The 9,782-nt window shown below is 40.3% G+C and overlaps 1 long non-coding RNA gene across 1 annotated transcript; it reads left to right on the top strand.

The window, feature by feature from the left end:
• Window positions 1–875: 875 nt before the first annotated feature.
• On the top strand, window positions 876–7,977 carry LOC134472546 (uncharacterized). The gene is made up of 3 exons (XR_010042424.1): window positions 876–1,088; window positions 7,022–7,179; window positions 7,445–7,977. It is a non-coding gene; the product is annotated as an uncharacterized LOC134472546 (long non-coding RNA).
• The last annotated feature ends 1,805 nt before the right edge of the window (window positions 7,978–9,782 follow it).

Below are 9,782 nucleotides of genomic sequence, written 5' to 3'. Positions count from 1 at the left end.
CTAGGGATCCTCCTGCCTCAGCCTCCCAGAGTACAGGGATAAGAGGCATGTATCATCGTGACCCATTCTGTTTTGTCATTTGTGAAACTGAAAATATCAGTTCTGGTTTTGCTAGTGTTGAGTCAGCATTCTTTCAGTAATGAAGGGAAAAGTACTTACATAACACTTGAGGAATATCAACCTCTTCTGTCAACAGAAAAGTCATCTTGGCCTTTGCCTTTGGGTCATTAATTCAGATTTTGACTAAACTGCAGTTAGGTTAATGAGTTCTCCTCACAGATAAAGCTGAATCGGGCTGGAGATTTAGTTCAGCGGCATAAGCGCCTGCTTGCAAGCAGGCAGTCGTGAGTTCAATCCCCAGTACCGATAAAAAGGAAAAAGACAAAACAAAAAACCCTGAAAAACAGATAAGGCTGAATCTTGGAAGCAGTGTTTATCAACAATGAATGGATAAGGAACATATAGGGAAGGGCATGGAGGTGCACACCTGTAATCCCAGCATTTGAGAAGTTGAGGCAGGAGGATCGATGTGAATTCCAGGCCAGCCTAGGCTACATAGGGAAACCTTGTCTCAAAAAACAAGATTCTCATCCCACCTGCGGAGTCAGAAACTAGAGGCTCTGGGAACAGCTGGTGCAGGGTCTGCTGAGCAGGTGGTTCAGAGCCCACTGCAAGCCAGAGAGCAGACAAAGGAGGTCCCTGCTGTGTTGGCCCAAGAGATAGCCATTGGGGTGGGGCACACGTGTAATCCCAACATTTGGGAGGCTGAGGCAGGAGGACCACCGAGTTTAAGGCCAGCCTGGACTACATAGTGAGATTCTGTCAGAAAGATAAGAGAAGGGGGGGGGGGAAGAAAAGGGGAAGGGAAAGAGAAAAGCGCCTAGGAAAGAAGTTTGCCCAAAGCTGCTGCTTCGAGGTGCAAGGAGGAAGTGGTGAGAATCCAGGCGCGTCTGAGGGCCATGGATGGAAAGCCGGCGACACAGGCTTCAGCGGTGACACTGCAGGGTGCACAGGCTTCAGTGGCGACACTGTAGTGCGCACATGGAGGCCAGGGCGTGAGCAGCTCAGCCTCAGGTGCAGCTGCGCAGGTGAGAAATGGCGCTTGGTCCCTCATGGATAAGGAGGGCGTCACGGGAAGGTCTGATTGTACAGATCAAGCTGTTGACAAAAGCTTCAGCCAACCTTGCTGGCGCACCTGTAATCCCAGCACTCAGGAGGCTAAAGCAGGACAATTGCTGTGAGTTCGAAGCCAGCCAGAGTTACAAACCAGGACCTTGCCTTGGAGGGGGCAGGGAGGGCCAGGGAAGGGGAAGGGGAAGAAAAAGAAAACCTGCGGTTTTACCGAGCACACCTCTCTGTAATCCCCACACCCTGGGAGGTTGAGGCAGGAGAATCACAAGCACAAACCTAGTCTGGTTAGTGATTTACTGAGACTGAAAATTTTTTGGTACTAAGAATTGAACTCAGAGCTGGGCATGGTGGCTCATGCCTGTAATCCCAGCACTCGGCTTTGAGACAGGGTCTTGCTATGCAGTTCTGGCTGGTCCTGAGCTCACTTTGTAGCCCAGGCTAGACTTGAACTTGCAACGATCCTCCTACACATAACTGGTGTGTTTACTTCAACGTGAATGAAACTTGATTAATACTGCATATATATTTTAAAATTTTTGTTGCAAATTTTTAAAATAAAATCAAATAGTACAATAAAACCTGACATCCCAATATACAGCACCAATATACAGCTACAATAATCATCTTCATGGCCACATTTGCTTTATTTAATTTTGTTTTAAAGGGGCTCAAAACAAGGTCTCACTGGCCCTGAACTGTCTGTGTATCCCAGACTGGCCTCAAATTCATGGTTATCCCCCTGCCTTAGCCTTCCAAGTGCTGGGATTATGGGGATGCACAACCATGCTGGGTCTTGTAGTTTGTTTGTTTGTTTTTGGCACCAGGAGTCAAACTTAGGACCTTGCGCTTACCAGACTGGTGCTTATGCCACTGAGCTAAATCCCCAGCTGGGTCTTCTAGTTTTATATTGTATTCAGCTTTCTATTTGTCTCACCTCAAGTGAATTATTTTGAAATAAATCCGAAGTAAATATTTTTACTTGAAAATTATTTTCCTGGGGGAAGGGGTATAGCTCAGAGGTGGGATGCTTGCCAAGCATATGCAGGGCCCTGGCTGGGCCCCAGGCTTGTTTAGAAAGAAAAAGGAATATTAATTTCCTGCAGAAATCGTGGGTCATATTGAATTTGTACAGTGAGCATGTACAGCATACTTAATAAAGCAGAAAAGAGCAAACTAAGCCCAAGATAGAAGGAGAGAGTAAAGAAGTACTGGGCACACAGAAAAATAAGAACTAAAGAAACCAACAGTTGTTTCTTACAAATATCAACAAAGCTGGCAGATTTTTCACCAGACTGAGCAAGACAAAAAGATACTCAGTTTACAAAAATAAGAAATAAAAGAGGGAGATTGCTGTTGACCTCACAGAAACAAAAGGACTAGGGAATATTTGAACACTGTTACAGTGTGACAACAAATTAAATAACCTGGTGAAGTGAATGAATCCTAGGAAGATAGCAACTACCAAAACACTCAAGAAAAAAAAAAATTAAAAATCTGAACAGATCTATAATAAGCAATTAAATTAATTTTTAAAATTCTTCCTTGCCACAGATATAGCTCAGTGGCACAAGTACCTGCCCACCAAGCACAAGGTCATGATTTCAAACCTCGGTACCAAAAATAAATACATAAATACATAAAATCTTCCTATAAAAGGGGGGCAGGATAGCATATGCCTGTAATCCCAGCACTCTGGGAGGCCAAGGTATTGCAAATCCAAGCCCAGCCTGGAAAACATAGCACTTTAGTGAGACACTGTCTCAAAATCAGAAATAAAAACATGGCTTCACATGTAGCTCAGAGTGAAGGCCCAGGGTTCCATTCCCACTAACTATCAAAAAGAAAAACCAAATTCCAGCAAGGTTGGTTTGAGTTACGAAAATCAATCACCACAATGCTCCATGGTAATGAAATAAAAGACAAAGCACTTGGGCTGGGGATTTACCTCAGCAGCTCAAGCACCTACCTGGTAAGTGTGAGGTTGAGTTTGATCCCCCAGTACCAAAAAAAAGCACTTTATCATCCCAACACAGGCTGAAAAGTCACAAAATCCAATACTTTTTTGTTTTAAAACACTCAACAAGTAAGATTAAATTAGAAGGAACATTATTTAACCTGATAAAGGTCATCTATGAGATAAATTCACGGTCAATGTAAAATACTGTAGAAAGACTTAATGATTTCCTCTAAAATGCAGGAATAAGATGAGGATATCTATTTTTGTCACCACTTTTTTTTGTACTGGGAATTGAACTTACAACCTCACTCTTGCCAGGCAGGAACTTACAATGCTGAGCTAAACACACTTTTTTTTTTTTTGAGGTAAGACACCACTTAAACCGAAGGGTTGATAAATGCTAGAAAAGCAGATTTTTTTCAATGAAGCCACATACCTATTCTTTTCTTCCTCCTCTTCCTCCTCCCTCCTCCTCTCTCCTCCCCCTTCTCCTCTCCCTCCTCTTCCTCCTCCTCCTCCTATCTCCTTCGTTTGGTCTTTTTGAGGCAAGGTCTACTATGCAGTTGAGCCAGCCTTGAGCTCAACTGTGTTTCAAACTTGCATTCAGTCCTCCTGACTCAGCCTCCTGAGTGCTGGGATTATAGGCTGTAAGACCATGCCCACCTGTGCATACCTATTCTTTTTTTAAAATTTTTTTTTGTCTTTTTGGTTTTTTTATCGGTACCAGGGATTGAACTCAAACGACCACACACTTGCAAGGCAGCCGCTTATGCCGCTGAGCTAAATCCCCAGCCCCTCACATACCTATTCTTGCCAAGTTTTTTTTTGGGGGGGGTCAAGGTCTCACTATGTAGTCCAGGTTGGTCTTCAACTAATTATTATTATTATTATGGTACCAGGATCAAACTCACCACCTTGTGCTTGCCAGGTAGGCATTTGTGCTGCTGTGCTAAATCCCCAGCCCTAGTCTTCATCTAATTCTATAGCTCTGGCTACACAGTGATCCTCCTGCCTCAGCCTCCTGAGTGCTGGGATCACATATTTGCACTACTGCACATGGTAGCATAACCAATGTGTTTTGTTAAAGTAGTTGAGATGTTAACCATTGCTTTACTTTTCATATGGGTATAAGAAAAAATTGAAATGAGTGAAATTAAATATACATAGTAGTTGATTAAGTGACAAATGTTGCTTCACAGTGTGACTTGCAAATATACCTTCTGTATGAGTAAATCATTGTGTCTGGTAAAAGATTTTTTTTTTTGAGACAGGTTCTTATTATATAGTGCAGGCTGCCCTTGAATTCATCATGTAGCCCAGGCTGGCCTCAAACTCACAGTGACTCTCTTGCCTTAACCTCTCAAGTGGTAGGAGTATAGGCATACTCCATTATTCTCAGTTGTAATCTTATTTAAAATGATTACTAATTTTTTAAATAGCTACTGAATTTATACAGCAGCTTGAAGTCTGCTGGGTTTCCTGTGGTTGTCTGGTGATTTGTAAATGTCTACAGATATTTTGTGCAATTATATATAGAAATGGAAATTCAATATTCACTCAGGATTTGTTAGATACACTTTCTAAAACTCACTGTTGTCAAAGTGGTTTATTGCAAAATAAAAAAGCATTATGTAACAAATAATTATAGATTTCTACTATACAGTAAGTGATAAAATCACTGTAACAAGCATATTTAGAGTTCTGTCTGTACATAGTTATGGTTTAGATCTAGATGTTCCCCCAAAGCCTGATGGAGGGATCCTGGAAGGAGCTGGAATAGGATTTAGAGATGAGTAGGCCAGAATAGGTAGTCCCAAGAGGTGAGGTGTGGAAGGGTTTCCGTCACCCCATAGCTCCACCTTCTCTCTCTGCTTCCTGTTCTCCACGCAGTGAGCAGCGCTGGTCCTCAAGGCCATGCTGCCCCAGACCATGCAAGGACGGAAGCTGCTAGGACTTTAACCAGAATTAAACTCTCTTCCTTTAAGTGAGGGGCATAAGATTGAGTCCAGCAGATCCATTCCTTACTTTTCTGTTGTAAATTTGTACTTTAGCATGATGTTAGCCAGCTGTGTCTCAGCTGTGTCCCTGAGGCACACAGGAAGCAATCTATGTGTTTACCCACTTATTACGATAAACAGCAAGGAGCGTGCACATGTGCAGAAGTGGCAAAATAGGATTTGTACCCACCTTGTGCTCCATCTAACTGGTTTTTCTTTTTCTTTTTTCTTTTTTTTTTTTTTTTTGTCTTTTTTCCTTTTTATTGGTACCGGGGATCAAACTCACAACTGCCTGCTTGAAAGGCAGGCACTTATGCCTGCTGAGCTAAATCCCCAGCCCCCATCTAACTGGTTTTGTATGTGTATACCCAAGCATCACAGAGGGCCCAGCAGACCCACACCATTCCAAGATTTTCTTTTTTTTTTGTACTAGGGGTAGAACTCACAACCATACACTTGCCAGGCCCAAGATTTTATTTTTTAAGTTTTCTTTAGATTTTTCTGGTAGAAGTAGCCCAGTTCAGTACAGTTACACATAAAAAATCAAATCTGAAAATTTTGGAAGAGGTCAAAAATAAAATACCATATGTTCATGTATGGATGATGATGATGATCCATTATGATAAAACATATGCTTTTATAACAGAAGAGTGGTGTGGGTGTATGATGATGGTAATGATGATGACTTTGACATTAGCCATATGAGCCAATGTCCCTGTGACACTGAGATGGAGCAAGAATCAGCTGATACAGACACAGGGAATACAGCCTTCCTTGATTGCAAAGAAAATAGCAATGTGAGTACATATATGACTAACTGAAATATTGCAAAATGGCTATGCAACCAAATGGAACTATCCAATGTTAGCACTAGGATAGTTCTAACTATCCTAATACTAACTAGAACTAGAACTACAACTAGAAACAAAACAAAACTGCATCCAAAAATATAGTAAAAAAGAAAAAAATATATATATAGTGAAGGTCTTGGCAGGGGTGAAATATATTGGACAGAAGGCCAGCATTGCCATTCAGTGTTAGAAATTGCAGCAGATGAAATGCCACAAAATGCTATAAAGTACACAAAGACTGAAATGTAAGTAAAATGTGCTGTATGCATTAATAGCCATCTTTAAAAATGTGTTTATGGTAACACTTCATTATGAACTGAAAGCATTCATAGTTCTGCTGGGATTTCTCATGGTGATTGCAGGAATGTAAAAGACTTACAGAAAAGTAATGGGTCAGAATATGGCATAAAAATTTATGCCCTTGTGGACGTGAAGACTTATTAAGCTTTCAGTTTAGACATTTATCCTGGAACTCAGCCATCAGGTGCTTTTTTGTATAGTAATAAACCACATGATACTGCTTTCATCTCCCAAGTTAGTTGGAATGTGACATTGGATAGTTAGTTTACCATTTTCCAATTCATGTTACATTTGCTAAAAGAGCACAAGAAACTAGCACAGGAAACATATATAGGAACAAAGCAGAAATTCCAAATGAACTGTTGTAATTTTGAAACATAATTGTATAGTACAATCTTTGAATTTCAGAAAGATATAACATTAGCTTTGTAAATAGCAGAGAAAAACAAACTGGTGCAGCTGCTGTCAACATTGTACCATCATGGAAATATTGATAGGGAAACCTTGACAAAACAGAATCCTGAAATGGAAACTTTCTACAACAAATCCAAAAGTGCGGTAGATTTTGATGAGTCAAGCAGCAATTATGATATCACTTGAAACACGAAGCATTGGCCAGTGATTGTGTTTTACTTGATCCGAAATATGTATAGCATGAATAGTTTGATAGTTTATAAAGAAAACAACAAGTGTAAAATATCAGAGAAATTTTCTTTGAGGTTTGGGACCAGAGCTCATAAGAGATCATTTACAGCAGAGAAAAAAAACAAAATGTTTCTTCCCAGAGAGCTACATAAAAAAATTGTGCGGCACACTGGTGAGCTGACAGGTGAAGAGGTAGACACAGCATCACGGAGACCTACTACAGCAACAGAAAAACAAAAAAGATGCCAACTGTGCCCTACAAGAAAGTACAGGAAAAGAAAACCTGCACGCTATCAGTGTAAGTGATATTTGTGTATGGAATATGCAGTTGTCATGTGTGAAGTCTGCCTTGGTTTGTGACTGGTGAAGCAAAGCTTATTTCTGTGGTAGACTTTTGTTTGCATGTGCACTGTCGTTCACGTAGGTTTTCATTTCTCATGTGATCTTTTGGGTTTTGTAAGCAAATACACAGCTGATGTGAAAATGTTGATATATACCCTAAATGCACAATACATATTAACAATTTAATAATTAATTCTGTTGATATTTTATGTTCCTGTTAGCTACACACTGTGTAATATAATAAGAAGCTCCTGACAAAACAGCAAGACACTAAGATGTCCAGTATGTCCTACAAAAAAAGGCCAGGAACACAAAACATGCTGTCAGGGTAAGCAATGTGGGTATATGGGACTTGCTATTGTTCTGTGTGTAGATGCCTCAGGTATGATAATTGAAGTTTTTTTTTTTTGTTTTTTTTTTTTGAGAGAGTGCTGTTGGTATTTTCACTGTAGCTCATATGGGAATTTATTTCTGATGTTCTTCTTTAAATTTTGTATACCAAGAATCAGTTGATGTTAAAAATGTCAATGTATTTTTATAAACACACAGTAAATGTTAAAAACTCAATACTTCATCTTCATGATGTTCTTCCTGTTGTCATTGTTTAATATAATAAAACTCATAATAAAATTAAAAATTCATCAATAGAAATATTCTGAAGAATATGTGTGGGTCTGGAAGGCCCATGTTTATGCACCTTGCTGACAAAATTAGTCTTTTGCGCTAAGGTTGTGTCTTGGTACCTGGTACTTTGTCTTGGTAACTAAGATGCACATCCCTTCCTGCAATTTACCACTGATCCCTGGCGCAGCTGCAACCCTTCTCGACCCTTGCTGGAGTCTGACTTTTCCTCTGTCTCTCAGGAGGAGGCTGCAGGAGTATCAAGGGGAGGCTGGCATGGGGTTTGGACAAGAAGGTAGCGTGCTGTTGCTGGTCCTCACTCAAATCTTACCTGGTGCCCAGGTGGGAACGTGCTTCATTGGCTACAGTGCCAGCCCATCACAAGCCGGGGGTAGGGAACAGGTGTAAACCAGCCCTTTTTTTTTTTTTTTTTTTTTTTTTTAATCAGTACCAGGGATTGAACTCACGACCACCTGCTTGCAAGGCAGGCACTATTGCCGCTGAGCTAAATCCCTAGCCCCCAGCCCTTCTTTTTATCTATCAATTCATTAATTTGGTTTTTGGGTTTTGCTATGTAAATAGGGCTTTGCTATGTAGTCCAGGTTGGCCTTAACTCATCATGATCTTTCTGCCTCAGCCTCCCAGCTGCTGGCCTTTTTTTTTTTTTTTTTAATAAATGTAAAAATCATTACTTTACAAGAGGTAAAAATCTAAGACAAATGCTAAATTAATGAGACATTAAGACAACAGAGAAAATGGGACCACCCAGGGTAAATGTGCTACTCAGGGTAAGAAGGAAAATGGTAAAGATGGCATATGACCTCTCAGTCTCATTTTTATATTATTTGAATTTTGAACCATGTAAGTATATTACCTACATTTCTTTTTTTTTTTTGAGGGTCTTGTTATGTGGCTCAGGATGGCCTCAAACTTGCATCAATCCTCCTGCCTCAGCCTCCTAAGTGCTGGGACTATAGGGACCATGATGCCCAGCTATATTACTTATTTTTTTATATTACATATTTTTAAATTTAGATTACAAAAAGCAAGGTATAGAACAGAGTATGGAATGCCCATCAATTTATTACAAAAGGACCTATCTACCTATAATTTATTCTTTTTAAAACTGTTCTGAGGTGCTTCAAGTTTGACGTGTAGTGAGTAAAAGCAAAAAGCCAATAAAGAAGGAAATGTTGGAATTACCAGGTACTCCTGCACACACACACACACACACACACACACACACACACACACACACATGCCTGTTTTTGTTTTTGCAATTGGATTGAACCTTGGGCCTTCACCTTGTTACTTCCTTTCTAATTCTTTATATTTTTAATTTTTTTTTTGTCTTTTTCTTTTTTATTGGTGCCAGGGATCGAACTCATGACTGCCTGCTTACAAGGCAGGCGCTTTTGATACAGGGTCTTGCTAAGTAGTTAAGTTGTCCACACAGAGTTGGCATTTGGGATTCTCCTACCTCGGGCGTCCAGTGTGCTGGGATTATAGCTGTGGACCACCATGTCAGTTTCTCTTCACGTGTGTTGATGAACAAAATAATACACTTGGGCAAGCTTGCAGAAAACAAAAAAAGGAAATACCTAGTCATTCCAAATTAAAAATTGCCAGCTTTTTGTAAACACAAAGGCAGGACAGCAGTATACTGACAGTAGTTCAACCCAGATGTTTGGCCAAAAATGTGTGCCATGTTTCTCTGAAAATAAAGCCTACATGGAAAATAATCAGCCTCCAAAAGTAGAGATTAAAAATGCCAGTCCCCTCGGGTGCACTGCTGCACACTTGGGATCCCAGCACTCAGGAGGCAGAGGTGGGAGGCTTATTGTCTGTTCAAGGCCAGCTTGGGCTACATGTTGAGACCCTTGCTCAAAAAACAAAGCAAAACAAAAAGAATACAACCAACCTGAAATTGGGATTCCA

The sequence above is a fragment of the Cavia porcellus genome, unplaced genomic scaffold, assembly GCF_034190915.1.
Source record: "Cavia porcellus strain 051 isolate PalLab524CR breed Dunkin Hartley unplaced genomic scaffold, mCavPor4.1 scaffold_23, whole genome shotgun sequence".
NCBI classification, from domain to species: Eukaryota; Metazoa; Chordata; class Mammalia; order Rodentia; family Caviidae; genus Cavia; species Cavia porcellus.
Note: the sequence above shows the minus strand (reverse complement) of the source record. Positions and strands in the feature narration are given on the sequence as shown.